Source organism: Pelophylax lessonae (genome assembly GCF_965119305.1).
Source record: "Pelophylax lessonae genome assembly, chromosome: 1".
Taxonomy (NCBI): domain Eukaryota; kingdom Metazoa; phylum Chordata; class Amphibia; order Anura; family Ranidae; genus Pelophylax; species Pelophylax lessonae.
In genome coordinates this window covers 215,293,257-215,314,776 of record NC_138768.1, presented here as the reverse complement: position 1 = coordinate 215,314,776, position 21,520 = coordinate 215,293,257, and the positions used below count along the sequence as shown (strand labels likewise).

Genomic DNA, 21,520 nt, shown 5'->3' with positions numbered 1-21,520 from the left:
TAAATAAAAATCCTTAGGACTCCTTTATTCTCCATAAATCCAACAGACAGCAGACAGACAGTGCAATACACGGACAGACGTGTCGGGTTGACGCGTTTCACGATAAAAATCGCTTATTCATAACCACACTGTGGTTATGAATAAGCGATTTTTATCGTGAAACGCGTCAACCCGACACGTCTGTCTGTGTATTGCACTGTCTGTCTGCTGTCTGTTGGATTTATGGAGAATAAAGGAGTCCTAAGGATTTTTATTTAACATCTTTGAGTGCGGTCTCTCTCTTTTCAATCCTGCGCTATCCCCACAGAAAGTCTTCTCTGTCACCTCTTCCCAGTTGAATGACAGGGACATTCAACCTGCTTTAATCACACTAGCCTTTTATGGCCTGGGCTCATAGTACTGCAACACATCGTCCAGTGCTGTATTTTGGCCTAGGCCAACAAGGCCCAGGCCTAGGGCGGCACTTTGCAGGGGGGCGTCAAAAAAGCCCCCCTCCACCTTAGACTCCATTGGCCACTAGTTGCAAGAGCTGCCTCTCACCCTCTTTCTCTCACCTACCCCCCCCTCTCTCTCTCTCCCCCCCTCTCTCTCTCACCCCCCCCCCTTTCTCTCTCACCCCCCCCTCATCCCCCTCTCACCCCCCCTCTCTCTCTCACCCCCCCCCCCCCCCCCTCATCCCCCCCCCCCCCTCATCCCCCTCTCTTTCTCATCCCCCTCTCTCCCTCATTTCCCCTCTCTCCCTCCCTCACCCACCCCTCTCTCTCTCTCCCACACCCTCTCACCCCCCCCCCCCTCATGAGATCTCAGGGGTTCATGCTGGGCCTTGTAGTCCTTCGATTTTGGAGGGAGTCACATCCATTAAAAAGGAAGGAGGAAGGGCACATTTACATAGGAGGGGGAGGGGGGCACCCAATTTTAGTCTTGCCTAGGGCAGCACAAAACTAAAATACACCACTGACATCGTCACTCACATGGTCATTAAGTCAGCAAAGTTCTGTAGTTTGCAAAGGACCACCAACCTCTGTACCAGAAAAGGAAGTACATTTGACATCAATGGACCTACAAGAAGACTGCAGGATTAAAAAACTTGGCACAGCCCTGCAAGGGTCCGCCCGCAGAGCTACCTCATTCATTCAGCGGGAATCTGTGAATTAAAGAAATACAAGTGCCCACTGTGGCAGACAAAATTGTAGTGCTCAATGTACTAAGTATGCCGCAATCCGCACACTTGTAGTTCATTGAATCTTCCTCCAGCTCTACAACTGACAGCCCGTACAGAGGTGCTGGAGGGATATATACATATATTATACACACCAGCCAATTCAATTTCTTGTTGTGAGTGAACTGGCAGCCAGCTGCAGGACTCTGCCGTGTGCTTCTTTCCCAGTTTCACCGCCCTAAAACAATGCATTAACTAGGACCAAATTAACTAATCAATTATGAAAATAGTGGTCAACTATTTTCATAATTGAAAACGAGTTGCAGCTCATTGGCTCTATATATTGCGGGGATGACAGGCTCCTACACAAGCCGCTGAGGAAGTCCCTTCCCTTATGGGACGTCACGCGTGCGGAAGGGAGGAGCCGTGAAGTCACCCGCTGTGTCACAGAGCCGCTCGAGGAAGTGTATGACTGTTCAGCAAGAGAGGATGTGATGTGCCTGCTGTATGCGGTTATTAAGTAAGAGGCTTTCTTAAGGGCCATACACACTATCAGATTATCTGAAGACATTTGTCTTCAGATTTACCTTTTCTATGTAGTGCAAGGGCCTGCCGGATTGCATACAAATTGAAAGTGTTTAGGTTTGACCTCATATTATATGGTTTTGGTAAGTCTACAGACAAAAGTCTTCAGATAATCTGATAGTGTGTATGGCCCATTATGTTTTAATTAATAAATGTGTTAGACATACTTCACTATGTGCGATCCCTTGCCTTTCTTTGAGTCACACCACTAAGAGAGCAAGCTTTTGGATTGTCTAATCGGTATCCCCTGGAGGTATTTGGAGCAACTGGGATCATCCCATCCATCCACTCTGCCAAAGGTGTTATCGTCAGTGTTCAGTTGCAAGTGGAATCTGTCCTGGTGTTTTGACCCTTTGTGGTCAGTGCTTTGGAGGTGAGAGGCCATTCTATCTGGGTGGTGGATTTGTAGTTTCAAGACCACAGCATTGGCTCCGAGTGCATCTTTATCCACACGGGGCCCTTCCTCCTTTGCATGGACTATATTTCCTATTCAATTGATTCATTTTAGTTTTAGCGCTGCACTAATTTCCTTTCATTGTTTTTTTGTGTTTATTTAGATTAACTTTGAGTGTCAGCTTCTTTTGTCTTTAGTGGAGGTGTATGCGCTGATATATTTTCACTTTTGTTCATTACAGGCAATACCTAATTTTTCCCTTTACCGAGGCTCGGGTACCATCCTTTTAGTCTTCCACATTCGGATGGATACGATTACCAATCCCCTTGGATCCAGAGATCTTAACCAGGATCAGAACACAATCTTATTCTTCTTCTTTAAAAAAAAAAAAAAAAAAAGAAGTCTGGAGAGCTTCTCCAAAAACGTGACCATCACCTCTAAGACACTGGCAAAAAAAACAGAAGTACTTCCTGTATGGGGGGGGGGGGGGTGCAGCCCCCCCCAATCCCTGCCCCGGGATCCTCTCCCCACACCTGCTGTTACTTCTCAAAAACAGTGGGGCTGTGCGAGGCTCCGCCCACACAGTCGCATCACTAATTTGCAGCAATCTGTGATTAAATCAACTACAAGACCCGTCTTCCACCATAGCATACGGCGCATAGTTCTCAATGAACTGCAAGGGTACTCCAGCTCTGTAACTATCTGCCCGTAATTAGGTATAGGCAAGCTGGAGACAGTGTCTGCAGGTGGTCAACAATGTACCCGCAATCTACTGATTGTGGGTGCAATGCTCTGCAGGCTCATCAGAAAACAATAATGCACATTTTGGGTTTAGTTAATCCTTTGATCTACTACCCTCCTGCCTAAAACACTAGCTTCTATGACCCAAAACAAAGTACAAGTCTGGGTTCAAGCAAGAGGCTGTCAGTTTAGAAACAGGGTTCATGAATCGCCACAGTAGTTGGTGGCAGTTCAAGCACATTTGTGAAACATCTGTTGCAATTGTATCAAACATCCCCTTAGGTTCTTCCTCACTAACATTCCCCTGTTAAATTACTAGTAGGCGTTTCTGATGCAAAGACAAAAAAGAAAAAAAGAAATAACACATACTTCTGCTCAGTTGCATAAGACCAAAGATTTTCACTTTCAGATGCAGAACTTCAGAAAATGCACTTGTTTAGACAAGCTTTTCTATGAAATGCCAGAGACGTTTGAAGACAGCTATTTTTTCCATTTTATCTCAAAAAATATCAAGATTTGCTACCAATTAATGGAACTTAACCGCACACAATCTTTAAAAGCTTTTGCAGGTTATCAATTTAGAGTTAACCTTGAATGACAGCCCATAGAATTATTGCTTTCACTCCAACAGACCCCTAATGTCATCTTTGCCCTCCATTGCAACTAATCAAGCACAAATCCTGCTTGTTTAGCCGTTTCCCCAGCTACAGAAGCCTGGGAATAAAACAACTGAAAGTGACAAAAAGCTCTTGGCCAGGGTTTCTCAGCCTTTTTTCAGTCAACGCACCCTAAAAGAAATTCCACACAATCTCAAGGCACCCCCCATTCTAAAATTAAAAAAAAATTAAACTAATACATTTGCATAATGTAGCAACATCCACATGCATAAGACACCCAACATTAGCGGTGATTTATTCTACCAAGGCAAATACATCTTTGCACACTGGTACTGATTAGTATTCCAATATTTCTCTTCTCCCTCACTCAGCTAATGTGACCCTGGTGCTGAAGGAGAGGGGTAGGTGCCTGGTGTCCTCCTTATCAATCAATGCCATCATTGGTTGTTAGGACAATGGCAGCTGGAAGGCTGTAATGGTGCACAATGAAAACCTGTGGCTTTGTTTAACTAATAGGCAAGTTTGATCCTCCTGCTGCCTTGTACACAGTTTTTGGGCAATTTCTAGGTATTTTGCCAAGGCACCCCTGAAGGCACCCTGGTTGAAAAATGCTGCTCTTTGCTTCCATGTTCATCCATTGCCGAGGAGAACAGGAAATGGATGTTACTGCATTCCCAGGCTCCCCAAAAGAACGTGTGAACCAAGGAACCACTGCAAATCTTCCCAGGCTCCCCAGAAGAACGTGTGAGCCAAGGAACCACAGCAAACCTTCCCAGGCTCCCCAGAAGAACGGGTGAGCCAAGGAACCACTGCAAATCTTCCCAGGCTCCCCAGAAGAACGGGTGAGCCGAGGAACAACAGCAAACCTTCCCAGGCTCCCCAGAAGAACGGGTGAGCCAAGGAACCACTGCAAACCTTCCCAGGCTCCCCAGAAGAACGGGTGAGCCAAGGAACCACTGCAAACCTTCCCAGGCTCCCCAGAAGAACGGGTGAGCCAAGGAACCACTGCAAATCTTCCCAGGCTCCCCAGAAGAACGTGTGAGCCAAGGAACCACAGCAAACCTTCCCAGGCTCCCCAGAAGAACGGGTGAGCCAAGGAACCACTGCAAACCTTCCCAGGCTCCCCAGAAGAACGTGTGAGCCAAGGAACCACTGCAAATCTTCCCAGGCTCCCCAGAAGAACGTGTGAGCCAAGGAACCACAGCAAACCTTCCCAGCCTCCCCAGAAGAACGGGTGAGCCAAGGAACCACTGCAAATCTTCCCAGGCTCCCCAGAAGAACGGGTGAGCCGAGGAACCACAGCAAACCTTCCCAGGCTCCCCAGAAGAACGGGTGAGCCAAGGAACCACTGCAAACCTTCCCAGGCTCCCCAGAAGAACGGGTGAGCCAAGGAACCACTGCAAACCTTCCCAGGCTCCCCAAAAGAAAAGGGGGAGCCAAGGAACCACTGCAAACCTTCCCAGGCTCTCCAGAAGAACGGGTGAGCCAAGGAACCACTGCAAACCTTCCCAGGCTCCCCAGAAGAACGGGTGAGCCAAGGAACCACTGCAAACCTTCCCAGGCTCCCCAGAAGAACGGGTGAGCCAAGGAACCACAGCAAACCTTCCCAGCCTCCCCAGAAGAACGGGTGAGCCAAGGAACCACTGCAAATCTTCCCAGCCTCCCCAGAAGAACGGGTGAGCCAAAGGAACCACTGCAAACCTTCCCAGCCTCCCCAGAAGAACGGGTGAGCCAAGGAACCACTGCAAACCTTTCCAGCTGCCCAGATCTCTTTCACAGAGAAGCTCATCACCAGATAAAGAAAAATCGTAACAAGGTCATGACTGCAATTCTAGTCATTCTTTTAAACATGCAGCTTTCATTAAAATACAATCAGGGGATCCTGCTGTGAAAGACCGTTGTATGCACTTCCTGTGAAATGGTAGCAATACTCTCTTTATCCCAACTGCTCTTCTGCATTCCTCTCTACCACATGAGTTCCCAATGCAGACTACAAGTCACTGTTTCTACAAACACATTACAAAGGCATAACACGCTGTTCTCACCATCCAAAATTCTGCCCTGAGAAAAACATTTAGCCATTACTGGATTTCATGTACAGTAGACAGGAAGTGGAAGAAAAAAAATAAAATAAAAGGATTGTGTTAGGGCCCCACTCTGGGCAAGTTTGACACCCCCATCCCCACCACACACATGCCCCTCTAACCTATCCTGGAGGGCGTTTTACCTGATGAAACTATATATACACTCACATACATTTCCTATCCAGGTCCCTTGCAGTGTCGTTTGTGGGTGCAGGGGACCTCTAATTCAGCACTGCAGGCACACCTAATATCACCTCCCTCTACAAACTCCTAGCACTGACATAATCCGTCTGGATCCTGAGAGGACTTTGCTGCTGGATAGCCAAAGGAAAGCAGCTGGAAGGTCAATAGGAAACATACAGGTAACACCAGAAGAAGGAACCCACCAGATTTAAACAAAGGATTCCAGTGACCGGTTTAAAAAAAAAAAAAAAAGCAATTGTTAGAATACAGAGTGCTTTGGCAAACTATAGGTCATGCAGCAAGGCAAATCTTTGGATGGTAAACAAGCTACAAGACAGTCTCACATTAGCTGCTGATGCTATAAACCCAAACTATAGACCCAGGTTTTAAACAGTCTGGGTTTTGTAAGGTCAGTCTTCTTATTGGCATTTACGTGTTCAGAGGGTTTCCTGTGTTCAATTTGCACTTGGCCTTAAATTGTCACAGAACAAGCAGACCTGATATAATGCACTTCACATGGTTCAGTAACCCTGCCGGGGAAGTTCACCTACTGTTGGCTCCAAGTGAAAGCACTGAATAATCTAAATATCAGTAGAGCATGGCATGCTGTGTGCCAAAGTCAAGTATACAGGTTCTAAAATGGTGGCATCAATCTAGGCCTCTCCAGCAAGTTCTTTGGTGGAAACGAGGAACATAGCAAAAAAAAAAAAAACAACACATTTCCAAAAGGATCCTGGAGATTTAAGAAGCACAGAACACCCCTTATCAAAGAGAAGCAAAAAAAAAAGCACTCCATATAAACAGTCTTTTTATGTTACAGACATAAAGAAGACCGAGCCTATAGATGTTTTTTAAAATTTACTGATAAAACATTTAAAAAGGAAAAAAAAAAAAAAAAAACACACAGGACCTGGAGGTATTCCTAATAGAGATCAGTAGTAAGAATCTGACACACCCTGCAGAGAAGAAAGCAGCTATATATAGAGATCTATTCTATACAGCTGTGACTGCGTTCAAACTTTTCCAGTATAATAATTGCACTGCTGGTTTTTCCACAGTATACAGTAAGCAAAGTTAACATACTAAATTTAAAGTAAAGTCAAATGAAATAAAATCAAAGGGTAAAGACCTATTATAGTTTAAAAGTCAGTTTTGCAGCATACTTACCAGAAAATCAGAGCAACAAATCTAGTGCGGCCACACCTAAGTCCATGTTCTCTTTTATTCCTGGGCTGAGGCTTTGCCTTCCACAGCTGCAGGGTCTTCCCTACAGACGTCTCTATAGCAGCAAGAGGTCAGCCAGCCTAAACACTTACTATTGCTCTACAGTGATGCGCTTGAATAACTCGGTTCCGTTTCCCCTACTTCAGTCAACTTCCTGGCTTTAACTTTCTTTTCCTTTTACGTGAGATAGAACGATATTTCTCAGCGACACAGAGAGAAGCAGTGGGGACTGCATTTCAACAGACACTTAGTATTACAGTGGATAGAAAGTCTACACGCCTCTGTAGAATTGCAAGGTTTGTGAGATGTAAAAGACATTCAGACCAAGATAAATCACTTTAGGATTTTTTTCACCTTTAAAATGTGACCTAAACTTGTATAATTCAACTTAAAAACAAACTAAAATTGTTAGGTGTGGGGGGAGAGGGGGTATAAACCCATCTCATACCCAAATCATATTCAAGCTGACAGTAGTCAGTACACACCTGCCAGTGATAAATATGATTATGCCCATTTAGACTCGGTTCACACTGGGGTGGCTTCAAAGTTTTCTTTAGGACTTCTAATAAAGAAGTCAATGCAAGCCGCTCCAAAGTCACCCTCAGGTAGTGCAGGAACTCTAAGTCGGAGCGACCTGAGTTGCTCCGATTAGAACGGTTCCATTGCACTGAATGAATCAAGTCACCCCACTGTGAACCGAGCCATAAAGTTCAGTAGCATTTCTCTGACATTTACTAAGTTGCCACTTAACAAAATCCATGGTCCACAAAGGGTTTACAAAGGAATCTCAATATTGGAAAGCATCAGTTGAGAGAAGGGTATAAAAAAAAAAAAAAAAAAATTCCAAGGCATTAAAAATACCATGGAATACAGTGAAGACGATCAACAAGTGGAGAAAATATGGCACAACAATGACATTACAAACAACTGACCGCTCTGCCTAAATCAATAAAAAGACAAGAAGAAAATTGGTCAGGGAAGCTGCAAAGGGGCCTACAGCAACATTTCCCCTTTCCCACTGACTGCTTTCCGGCCCTTTAAGAGTTATAAAAGCTGGGAGGCAGAGGTGAACATTCTAATCATGTGACCGCTGTGGTCACATGATCAGAAAGCTCCAGATTGCACGTATGCATGGAGAGTTTACCGATCCCCGCCAGCTAACATGCTGGGAGCACGCAGGAAGCATGGTAAGTGGTTTACACAGGGCCACATATATGTGTACTTTCGGCGCCAAGGGGTTAAAAGGAGCTACAAGAATTTCTGGCAGAAACTGGTTGTGTACTACATGTGACAACAATCTCCCATATTCTTCATACGTCTGGGTTGTGGGGTAGGGTGGCAAGACAGAAGAAAAACAACCAAGCCCAGCTACATTTTGCAAAAGCATGTGGGAAAACATGTTAAGGTCTGATGCAGGGCTCGACAAACCCCATGAGTCAGGTCGCATTGGCAACTAGAATTAGCGGCCTGGCGCCTGGGCTACACTGTGACCCCCGCCCACAGGTGCGTGGACTAAGATGCCGCTCTGCCCATTTTCCATTAAAATTCCTTTTTTATTCTCTCCCTGTCATGCCACACAGCCGAAGGCCCCTTTCACATGGGCTGTCTGATTAGGTCCGCCTGTCAGTTTTTTAGGCAGACCCGATTGGAACCTCCACTCTCCTCTATGGAGTGGCGGATGTCCGCTGATAACCACCGCCATCCGCTCCTGTCGGCCAAAAACAGATGGATTGTGGTCCTACTTTCCATCGTCCGACAGATAAAATCAGATGGCATCGGATTGAAATGGACAGGCAGTCCATTTGCATCTGACTGCCCCATAGAGGAGACCGGAGAAATCCCTGCTGAGCAATCGGATTCCGCTTAGTGGAGGTGCACATGTGAAAGGGGCCCTAAGGTAGCATGAGTTACTGGATCACCTATTGCCTCCAACGTGCTGCATGGTCCTTCCCTAGCGAGCCACTTCCCATCACACCATCAAGCCAAGTACACACGGGCTGAATGCCGGGCAACATAAGCCAGTTCGTTCAAAACTGGCTGTCAGTCGATCCGACAGAAGCCAGCCATTCGGGATGTGTAAAAAACTGGCTCATAACTTTTTTAGCTTGATCCTAGATTTCAAGCAAATTTGTCAAGCCCTGGTCTGATGAGACCAAGACTGAATATTTCTACCATAATTCAAAAAAGTATATTTTGTGCAATACGCACATCATTAAAAAAAAAAAAAAAAACACATTGTACAGTCTGCCCTCGTGTTGAAAAAGTGTGGTGTTGGCGCTATATAAATCCAAAACACAACAGTATTATTTTAATAATAATAATAACAACAACAACAACAACAACATGCCCCCACAGCTTCACTGAAAAAGACACACGTTTTAGCATGGCCTAGCTGAGGCCTGGACCTAAAACCAATTGAAAATCTGTGGGGTGACCTGAAGAGGGCTGTGCATAGGAGATGCCTTCAGAATCTGACAGATTTGGACTGGGGTACTTCTGCAAGGAAGAGTGGGCAAAGATTCCAAAGGCAATGCTATGCTGAAAGACCCCAAAGGACTGAATACGGTAAAATCAAAAGGTGCTTTAGCAAAGTTTTTGTTTAAGGTTGTGTATATTTATGCAACCATATTATTTAAGTTTTTATTATTTTTCCCCCCCTTTAACTACTTGTGGATCTCCCGCCCCCAATGTACTGTGGGCAAGCGGCCGCTGTAAGCAAAGCGACATATCCGTATGTCGCTGCCTAGTTCCGGGGGTATGCGCATCCCGCCATTGGGAGTCTGTCAGCAAGTTCTGGCCAATGATTCCATGCCAGGAACTGCTGATCGGATGTGTGCAATCACAGCCCAGAGCTCTTGTGTTGGTAAACACAAGCTCTGTACCAAAAGGAGGAGCTGTCAGTTTCTTATCCCTGCAAAGCAGGTATGATAAACAGAGATCAGTTCGTAAAAGCAGAACACTTTACACACCCGGTTAGGCACATTTTTAACCCTTTGAGCTCCCTAGATTTTAACTCCTTCCCAGGCATTGTCATTAGTACATTGACAGTAAATTGTATCACCACTGACCACTGTAGTGCTTAAAGTTTTTAGTTTGTTTTTATTTGAACTGCACAGATTATAGGTCAAACTAAGAGCCCATTCACACTGCCGCGACTTGTCAGCCTGACAAGTCGCGGTCCATTGAGTAGCACAGGACCCGTTCTTAGAAAAAGGGTCCTGTACTACTTTGGGGCGACCTCGGAGCGACTTGCATAGACTTCCATTATGTGAAGTCCCTGCAAGTCGCGCCGAAGTCGCGGTGCACGCGACTTCACAGGTCGCTCCCCGAAGTCGTGTCGCCTCAGTGTGAACCGGCTCTAAAGGTGGACAAATTTATCTTGGTCTGATTCTTTTACATCCCTAAAACTTGCCATTTTTATAGGGGACAGGTGTGTAGAGTTTTTATAGCCACTGTATGATCAATGATGCATACAGAAAATAATGCAAGCAACTGATAATTATTCAGATACGTATGCTTGGTACACCTATTCTGTTTTTTTTTTTTTTGTTCAATTCAGGGGGCTCAGCAAAAAAACAAAACAGATTATTATACTTTTGTGATCTGACAGGGGGAACTGCCCTCAAACAAGAACACACTAATTAGTGCTTGCAGCCATTGGCTGCAAGAGCTGATCGGATGCTGGTTTTCCAGCATGTCCCCAAGACCGGCTTCTATCGCAAGGACAGCTGTACACACGAATCGAATGTAGGCAGTTTTCTGTTGAACCAGCCTTAAGAGAACGTCTAAATATTTGCCAACACCATCCAAAACTATTATTAGCTGGTAGAGTCACCAATGATTAGATTTTCCTGTAGAATTCAGCCCCCACTTGTGGTATTGAGGACAAAGTGTAACTTGTCAAACGTTGCACAAAAGTCTAAGCAAAGTGTCGTCCCCACTTCCTCTATTAAAGACAACATATAATGACAGATGTTGCTCAAATCCCGTGCTAGAGGCAGTAACTACACAACTCCAGGATTTATTGCTACTTACAGGGGAGACTCAAATGGAGACTCAAAAAAGCCAAATAAAAACAGATCATAGTGGCCAAGAAAACACAAGTGATAACTGAACAATTAGAACAGATTTTGTCTGTCTGCTATGCACTTCAACTTTAGAGTAATACGAAGAGGTTCCAAAACAATGAAGACAGAAATAAAGCTTCATAGAAAATGAGTATTGATACCCATTCTATAGCCAGAGCCCATTGGTTATTTGCTCCTGCATCCACCCAAGCTGCATGGACACAACTGCATGTCAAAGTTGGACATGCACGCAGCAGCCAATACAAACATCTGAAAACAGGCAGTGTGCGTGCAGATCCATGAACCCCCTTCTGCGTGAATGTGAAACTTTGATATGCAGCTGTGTCCATGCAGCCACAGCACCTGCATCCAACTCTATATGCTGCCTGCACACAGCATAGGATGGCTGCAGGTGCAATAACAATTGTAGCCTGCACATAGAACAGGTGTAAAAGTCAGTCTGAATGAAGCCTTAGACTGGCCATACACTATACAATTTTCTTATTCAATTTCCTTTAGATTTACCTTCAACTATGTAGTGGAAGGGCCTGCCCCATTGCATACAAATTGAAAGTGTTTAGGTTTGACCTTATTATATAGTTTTGGTAAATCTAAAGGAAAGTTGAACAGGGAAATTGTATAGTGTATGGCCAGCCTTAGGCTCCTTTCACACGGTGTGTCCGTCAAAACGGACTCCGCTTTTCTCAGCGGGGGATCGAGCCGCCGATCCCCCCTGAGCAGGAGAATGACAGCTGTTCTCCGCGCTGTGTGCGGAGACACAGCTGTCACAGCCCCATAGATCTCTATGGGGGAATCGGATGGGAACAGACCGTCGGTCCGTTCTCATCCGATCCTATCTGATCCGCTGGACGGATGGAAAATAGGGTTTCCATACATCCAGATTTGACAAATTGGTTCGGGTGTCAGCGGGCTGTCAGTTCCCCATGCATCTCTATGGGGGAAGTCGGATGGGAACGGACCGCTTTAGGTGCCACTGTGATTTTGTTTTTAGATTTTGCCACAAGAAAAGAGCGACAATTAGTAAAAAAATGTTTTGTTTTGTTTTTTTATTGGATGTTTTATAGCAGAAAGTAAACTTTTTTTTTCTGCTATAAAACATATCCAATAAAATTGGAAAAAAAAAAAAAAATTTCTACTAATTGTCGCCCTTTTCTTGTTGCAAAATCTAAAAACCGCAGAGGTGATCAAACACCACCAAAAAGAAAGCTCTATTTGTGGCAAAAAAGAGGACATCAATTGTATTTGGGTACAGTGTCGCACGACAGCGCACTTGTTAAAGTAACGCAGTGCCGAATCGCAAAAAATGGCCTGTCATTAAGGGGGTAAAACCTTCTGGGACTGAAGTGGTTAAAGGAGTTTTAAAGGCAGGAAGGTTTTTTTTAGCTTAATGCACTAGGATAAAAAGCCTTCTGTCTGTAGCAGTCTTTGTTGTGTGTTTGTGTTGTATAAAAAAAAAAAAACATTGATCATTTTTAAGTTTTTTTTTTTTTTTTTTTGCTTAATAATTTTATTACTTTAATTGTATTTAATTTGTAAAATAACGTTTTAATGCTTTGTAACATGTATATTTTTTTATCAATTTAGGCCAATTTGTATTCCGCTACTTATTTTTGGTAAAAAATAAATAAATAAATAAAATCCCAAAAAGCGTATAATAATTGGTTTGCGCAAAAGTTTTCGCTAACTATGGGATAGATTTTTTTACTTTTTATTTTTTTGTTGTGGTTAGTAATGGCGGCGATCAGCGATTTTTAGCGGGACTGCGACATTGCAGTGGACAAATCTGACACGAAGTGACTTTTTGGGGACCAGTGACACTAATACAGTGATCAGTGCTAAATAATATGCACTGTTACTGTATAAATGACAGTGGCAGGGAAGGGGTTCATACTGGGGGTGATCACGGGGTTAAGTGTGAGCCTAATTGTGCTTACTGTGTGTGTGTGGGGGGAAGGCTCTGTGACAGGCACACAGAGATCAGTGTTTCAGCTTAGCTGAGACACACAAGCTCACTGTGCCTGTCTGACAGGAGAGAAGCCTGCCTTGTTTACATAGGCAGGCGGCTCTCCTGTCAGTTTCCCTGAAGACTGCGGAAGGCCGGCGGCGAACGCGCCCGCTCATCCCGCAGTCTGGCTCCCGCGGTGTCTAAACACAGCAGGAGCGCAGCTCAGAGACCGCGTGCACATAATCACATAGATCTACGTGGGGCGGTCGCCAAGTGGTTAACAAAATCCTCCCCCCCAAAAAATAAATACATTTATTTTACTTGACAAGGGTGCTTTAGGCCCCTTCACACTTGTGACCTGACAGTTGCACAACTTTGACGCGACTTGAAGCAATGCCTGTGTAATCTTGGATTCTATGGACCTCAAGTCGCATCACAGTTGGGCTAAAGTAGTGCAGGGACTACTTTGAAGTCGCACAGATATAAAACGGTACTCATTGGAAATTATGGGGTACAACTTGTCATGTGACTTTGCAGTCCCAAGTCGCACAAGTGTGAAAGGGGCCCTAGACCGACTTAATTTGTAGACTGAAGTTCATCTCATTGATCTGTAAGGCCTCTTTCACATGGCTGCTGCGGGTTTTTTTCTCCACTGCGGGCCCTTTTTTTTTTTTTTTTTTTTTTTTACGGACACGGACGACACTTGTGTCATCCGGTCCGTATGTCCGCATATCACCCCATCTGTTTGCGGATGATATACAGACATAATGTATGTCTATGGGATTGCGGATGTCAGCGGATGACACCGCTGACATCCGATTTTGCATCCGTTCCGTTTTTTAAAAAGGAACAAAAATAGGGTTCTTTTCCGTTCCAAAAAACAGAACAGAACTGAAAGGACGCAAATTGGATGTCAGCGGATGGTCATCCGCAATCCCATTGACATTCATTATGTCCATAAATCACCCGCAAACGGATGGGGTGATTTACGGACATACGTTGGAACGCCCGTGTGAAAGAGCCTTAGTGCCGGTTCACACTAGGGCGACCTGTGAGGCGACCTGGTCGCCTCACAGGTCGCCTCCCATAGGGAAGCTGCGGACCCGTTCTAATAGGAGCGACACAAGTCGCTCCGACCTAGAAAAAGGGTCCGGAGCTTCTTTGGGGCGACCGCCATAGACTTCAATGTTATGAAGCCCGTGGCGGCCGATCCGAGGTCGCGGCGCGCTGCTCGCACCGCGACCACGGAGGTCGCGGTGCGAAGTAGCGTAGCTGCAATGTGAACCGGCGCTTAAATTATTAAATAGAAACATACAATGTTTCTTTTATCATCAGTGGCTAAGCAATGTTGTTGATAAACATTGCCGGCTACCTTTTTTTTTTTTTTTTTGACAGCTGTGAGCAGTTGAAAGGCTCTGCACTTTCTACGTGAATCGTGGAAATGCTGAATTAAGATGGTGGGGGTCGAATCGAGATCACGATCCTTTAATGATTAAGTGCCAGTTCACACTTCTGCGATGCGGGAACGCTGCGAATTTGCAGCGCGATCCCGCATTGCATCCGCACCTCTGGCAGTTCACACTGCCATATGCGATACGCAGGGGGTGTCAATTAAAAGTTGACACCCCCAGTTGCGATCGCATTGCAATCTGCAAGTACGCACAGAATCGGATCGCACAAGTGTGAACCACTGTGCGATCCGATTCTACTGCGGCTCAAAAAAAAGCCTCATGTGCTTGTTTGGTGCGGATACAGTGCGAATTCAGCCATACAAAGTGTATGGCTGAATTCGCATCCGCACATCAGATCGCATGTAATTAGGAGCAGTGCGCTCCGAATTACATGCGATCTCCGCAAACGTGGAACTATGAACCGGCACTAAGTCCCGGTTCACACATATGCGATGCAGGAACCCGGAAAATCCACAGCATACACACCACCAAGCACAGAGGGCACAATACCAGCACACATGTACAACACCAAACTCAGTTCAGTAGGCCCAGCACCAAACATGCCATGCCCGTTACATTAGGCACATATACCCAGCACAGTAGCCACACCATATTTTTGGCAAATATTTGTGCCAGAGGGTTACTGAACACAGCAGAATGAATATTCAATGAATGAATTCAACCTTTAAAAAGGAGTTTGGATGTTGTTTTGTCATTAACGTGTACCTGCATCTAAAATATGGACATTGCAGCCTAGAAAGCTAATGCAATGTAGGTCTTAAGTATGGTGAATGGGTGTGGTGCCTGGCATATAAGAGATTAGGGAAAAGAGGCACAAAAAAAAAAGAAAATGATCAAGTACATATAACATGTGTTCTTTTATAACTCTGCATTGGGAATTAAGATTTAAAATGACAAAGTTCACTAAAGTGTCCATTACTGAAACCATGTAACAACGTAATAAAATAACTTACACTGCAGCAACATAAATGTTGAAAAAAATGAAATAGAAAGAAATAGTCTTCATAAACAAGGAACCACATCACAGATTACAGAATGTACACTGAACAAAATTATAAAAAACGCAACACTTGTTTTTGCCCCCATTTTTCATGAGCTGCGCTCAAAGATCTAAGACTTTTTCTATGTACACAAAAGGCCTATTTCTCTCAAATATTGTTCACAAATCTGTCTTAATCTGCGTTAGTGAGCACTTCTCCTTTGCCAAGATAATCCATCCACCTCACAGGTGTTGCATATCAATATGCTGATTAGACAGCATGATTATTGCACCAGGTGTGCCTAATGCCTCGTACACACGCAACGATTATCGGCCGACCGTTCGGCCGTCTTTTGTCCAGTGTTGTGTTGGTTGAAATGTGCTCTAGACTGCACACAAATTTTCTCGGCCAACAACAACCAACTTCAGAAGTGATGTCATGTGCTGGTTTACTTTCCGTGTGTTTTTTCTTCTCTGAGCATGCCCAGTCTTGCTCATCAGATTTTTGTCTGCCGAAATCTGTACTGACTGACGGAAAATCGGCCGTTCTGTTGACGGCCAACAAAAATTTTATAGCCTGCACACCAGATTTTGTCCGGCCGAAAAGTCGCAGTCGGTTGTCTAAAGCATCATACTAACAAGCCGAAAATCGGCCGATCGGACGTTGGCCGAAAATTCACAGCCAACTATCGATGCGTGTGTACGAGGCATTAGGCTGACCACAATAAAGGCCACTCTAAAATGTGCAGTTTTACTGTATTGAGGGTGTCCGAGGGGTCCAAAAAACAGTCAGTCAGTTAGTATCGGGTGTAACCATCATTTGTCTCATGCAGTGCATCACATCGAGTTGATCAGGTTGTTGACTGTGGCCTGTGGAATGTTGGTCCACTCCTCTTCAATGGCTGTGCGAAGTTGCTGGTTATTGGCAGGACCTGGAACACGCTGTCGTATACGCCGATCCAGAGCATCCCAAACATGCTCAATGGGTGACATGGCCGGTGAGTATGCTAGCCATGCAAGAACTGGAATGTTTTCAGCTTCCAGGAATTGTGTACAGATCCTTGCAACATGGGGCCGTGCATTATCATGCTGCAACATGAGGTGATGGTCATGGATGAATGGCACAACAATGGGCCTCAGGATCTCGTCACAGTATCTCTGTGCATTCAAAATGCCATCAATAAAAAACGCACCTGTGTTCATTGTCCACAGCATAAGCCTGCCCATACCCCACCGCCACCATGGGCCACTCGATCCACAACGTTGACATCAGCAAACCGCTCACCCACACAACGCCATACATGCCGTCTGCCATCTACCCTGCGCAGTGAAAACCGGGACTCATCCGTGAAGAGAACAACTCTCCAAAGTGCCAGACACCTTTAAAATGTGAGCATCTGCCCACTCAAGTCTGTTATTATGATGAACTGCAGTCAGGTTGAGACCTCGATGACGAGCATGCAGATAAGCTTCCCTGAGATGGTTTCCGACAGTTTGTGCAGACATTTTCTGGTTATGAAAACCAATTCTTGCAGCTGTCCGGGTGGCTGGTCTCAGATGATCTTGGAGGTGAAGATGCTGGATGTGGAGGTCCTGGGCTGATGTGGTTACACATGGTCTGCGGTTGTGAGGCTGGTTGGATGTACTGCCAAATTCTCTGAAACGCCTTTGGAGATGGCTTAATGTAGAGAAATGAACATTCAATTCACGGGCAACAGCTCTGGTGGACATTGCTGCAGTCAGCATGCCAATTGCATGCTCCCTCAAAACTTGCAACATCTGTGGCATTGTGCTGTGTGATAAAACTGCAGATTTTAGAGTGGCCTTTTATTGTGGCCAGCCCAAGGAACACCTGAGCAATAATCATGGTTTCTAATCAGCATCTTGATGCCACAAATGTTAGGTGGATGGTTATCTCGGCAAAGGAGAAGTGCTCACTAAAACGGATTTAGACAGATTTGTGAATAATATTTGGGACAAATAGGCATTTTGTGTACATAGAAAGTCTTAGATCTTTAAGTTCAGCTCATGAAAAATTGGGGAAAAAAACAAAAGTGTTGCCTTTTTAATTTTGTTCAGTATATTAACATGCAGTGAGATTACACTGAAAGATTTAAAATGTTACCTAACCCACATACAAAATTCCTTTTAACACTAGATCATGCTTGCATTTGAGGCAAAACTTTCCCAATCTGCTTTGAGAACTGGGGGTATATATGCGAGTTGGAGGTTAATTCTGGTCTCTTCATGGTTAAGAGTTGATCATTTGTTCATCTTATGTGGTCTGAAGCATCTTAGCTAGTACTTGAAAGAACACATGGAAGATTAGACTCAGGATTCTGCAGAGCTGCAGGCTAAAAACAAATGTTGTGGGCCTCGGGCTGTACAGTATGGCAGGGGTTTGAGAACAACAAGAGCAAAAAGAGAGAGAATTACAAACATTTACCTAAAAGTGTATAATACCCCAACATTTAACTACTTCAATAATGGGCACTTTCACCCCCTTCCTGCCCAGGACAATTTTCAGCTCTCAGTGATGTTGCACTTTGAATGACAAATTACGCGGTCATGCAACACTGTACCCATATTAATTTTTTTTTTTTATCATTGCCATCACACAAAAAAAGCTTTCTTTTGATGCGATTTAATCCCCGCTGGGTTTTTTTTTTTTTTTGCTGAAAAAGAAAGAGGCTAAAAAGTTTGACTACGCCTATGGGCAGTCCCAGGGGGTATACACCCACTCTCAGCTACAGGCACTCAGTTTTATTACAAGCAGTTTCAGAAGAAAGCCAACTCCACAGAGGGGTGGGTGCTGTGTCAATGATCAGAGAAATGGATTTTACGGTAAGTTAAAAATCTCATATACTAGAGCTGCACGATTCTGGCCAAAATGAGAATCACGATTTTTTTGCTTGGAATAAAGATCACGATTCTCTGTGTAACATCTTTTACATTATAAAAAAAAATTGGGATAACTTTACGGTTTTGTTTTATTTTTTTTATTTTTTTATTCATTAAAGTGTATTAATTGCGTTTGAAAGACTGCTGCGCAAATACAGTGTGACATAAAAATTTACAACAATCACCATTTTATTCTGCAGGGTCTCTGCTAAAAAAAAAAATATATAAATGTTTGGGGGTTCTAACTACTTTTCTAGGAAAAATAAACTGATTTAACTTGCAAGCAACAAGTGTAGGAAAAAGGTTTAGTCTTTAAGAGGTTAAACTTCCTTCCTCTGGCAGAGGGAAAGAAAAGATACAATGTAATCATTTGTGTTTACAGTTCAGTGGGAGACTAAGCGCCGGTTCACACTGGCGCGACGCTACTTTCAGGGGCGACCTCCGAGATCGCGGTGCGAGCAGCGCGCCGCGACCTCGGAGCGGCCGCCACAGACTTCATAACATTGGAGTCTATGGCGGTCGCCTCCTGGTCGCCCCAAAGAAGCTCCGGACCCTTTTTCTAGGTCGGAGCGACTTGTGTCGCTCCTATTAGAACGGGTCCGTAGCTTCCCTATGGGAGGCGACCTGCGGCGACCTGTGAGGCGACCAGGTCGCCTCACAGGTCGCCCTAGTGTGAACCGGGGCTAATGCTGATAGGCTTTTGCGGCAGGCTTTTTTTTTTTGACAGCTGCTCCCTCATTACAGCTATGTAAAAAATAGAGCAAGTGTCATGTGAAGATCGTCAGGGGGAGTGAATCGCGATCTCAATTCTGTTACGATTAAACGTGCAGCTCTACCATATACTCTTTCGTTCATTGACGGACACAGCTCCTGATTCTTCTCAACCATTGGAACGTCCCAAAAACAGTGTTAAAAGGGGTGGGGAAAAAAAGCAGCAAAAAATTCCCAAGACTAACCATAGCCAACCAGGTAACATGGAGCTCAACCATAAACAACTGGAGCTCACCTGAAAAAAACAATACACCCTTAAAGAGGACCGGGTCCTCCAAGCAGCAGCCAGCAAAACCTTGCAGCCAAAAGAAGCATCCGCAGATTGCAACACATCCCTTTTATAAAAGTTTTGTAAGTGTGCACAAACGACCAGGTGGCCGCCTTGCAAACCTGCGTCACTATCGCTTGATGACAGAAGCCCAGGAGACACTAAGCGCCCTAGTAGAGTGCTCCATGACAGGGAGAAGGAGGAACCTGACCCCTGATGCAATAGGCCTGAACCACCATCTGTTTGATCCATCTGGAAATGGTCCCAGAAGAAACAGGCAGACCTTTGTGAGGTCCGTCCGTGAGCACAAATAGAGAGTCCGACTTCCTAAAAGACTTCATAACTGCCAGGTAAACCCCAATTGCCCAGGCCACATCCAAGGCATGCAAGCCAAGTTTCCTTTGAAAGTTTTGCCTGGGACACAGGGAAGGCAACACAATGTCTTCTTTCAAATAACAGTCAGAGACCACCTTAGGAAGGAATGACGGACAGGGGCGAAGCACCACCTTATCCTTGTCAATCACCAATAAGGTGAACGACAGGATAACGCCGCCAGTACCGCAACCTGCGTGCAGAGGTGATAGCCACCACAAAAGGCCACCTTCTGGGGCAGCACAAGCAGGGAAATCTCCCGAATATATTCAAAGGGAGGCTTCTGTTAAGCTGAAGCACCACATTAGGATCCCAGAGCAGCAACAGTGCCCACACTGAAGGAACCAAAGGTCGGACACCCTGAAGAAAGGTACGCGGCAGGGAGTGTAAGGCCAAAGGTCATTGGAAAAAGGCCGACAAAGCCGATACCTGGCCCTTGATGGTACTCAAGGTCAATTTCTGTGCAACTCCCCGTTGAAGGAAGGTTAAGATCTGATCCACCGACCGACAAGGAGCGAGGATGAACCCCCAAAGACTCACACCACCCAATGTAGGTCTTCCACGTACGATGGTAGATCGTCCTAGAAGTAGATTTCCTAGCTTTCAAACAGCATAGGAATGACCGACTCAGACAAACCTTCATCCTTCAGCACCTGGCGATCAACAGCCAAGCTGTCAAAGCCAGCGACTAAAGCAGGATGGAAGATTGGTCCTTGGGACAGCAGATCCTCCCTGAGAGGAAGTCCCAAAGGAGCATCGGCGACCAGGCGTATCCGATCAGCGTACCAAGACTAGCGAGGTCAGTCTGGACGGAATCCTTTCTGCTTTGATCCTGCACAGGAGTCGTGGCAGAAATTTAAGAGGGCTGGAACGAATCAGTCAGCCGATCTTAGAATGCCGGCTACTAACTGAGACGCCAGGACACTTGTGCCCCCCTCGGTGATTAACAGACCACAGTTGTTGCATTTTCCAAATGAATTTGTACCGGACACCCCTGAAGACAAATTGTCCAATGAGCCAGACAAAGGCATTTCCAGGACCATTAAATCAGCAGTCTGGACTCTGCCAGAGTCCAGACCCCTTGAGCAAATCTGTGTTGAGGACATCTCCCCACCCGGACAGGCTGGCATCAATTGGGACAACCGCCCAGTACAGGGGGAGAAAGGATTTTCCCTGTCAAAGTGCCAGAGAATGAAACCACCTCTAGAGACCGTGGATCCTTGTCCCATTTTACATGAATCTCTTTTGCAGAGATCTTGTGTGGAACTGTGCAAACAGACAGACTCGAGGGTGGACACCATCAGGCCCAGCACCCAAATGCAAGCCTGAAGGGATGACGTCTGCTGAACAATAGAAGCTGAAATGCCTCCTGCAATGTTTTTTTTGTCAAGAGTCCAGAGTCAGACCCAGATAGTCCAGTTTTGGTGGACAGAACCAAAGCAGAGTCCTGAAGGTTAAGAATCCAACCGAACTCCCTCATAGTTCGCAGAGTAAGCTCCAATTGTCCATCAGACCAGTCGGAGACTCCGCTCGAAGAAGATGATCATCCAGGTACCCCAATACCGCGATCCCCATCTGACTCAAAATGCCAGCACCAGAGCCAAATACTTTTGTGAAGAACCGAGGAGCGGAGGCAAGACCAAGGTTCCAGGCCACAAACCGATAATGCTCCTCGTCCACGGAGCGTTGAAAATAATGGCACTTAATGCATTTTGCAATTGCAGTGCGTTTTGAGAT

The 21,520-nt window shown here is 45.2% G+C and overlaps 1 protein-coding gene across 4 annotated transcripts in view; it reads right to left on the bottom strand.

Moving 5' to 3' along the window:
• TAOK3 (TAO kinase 3) overlaps nt 1–21,520 on the bottom strand; it is a 591,636-nt gene that overhangs the window by 559,838 nt on the left and 10,278 nt on the right. Inside the window, exon 1 of one of the 4 annotated variants that reach the window (XM_082255476.1) lies at nt 6,931–7,066. The exons of the other annotated variants lie outside the window; for them this stretch is intronic. The gene's annotated coding sequence lies outside the window, so the exon portion shown is untranslated. Of the gene's footprint in view, nt 1–6,930; nt 7,067–21,520 lie in introns of those variants that run through there. 4 annotated transcript variants of the gene reach the window in all.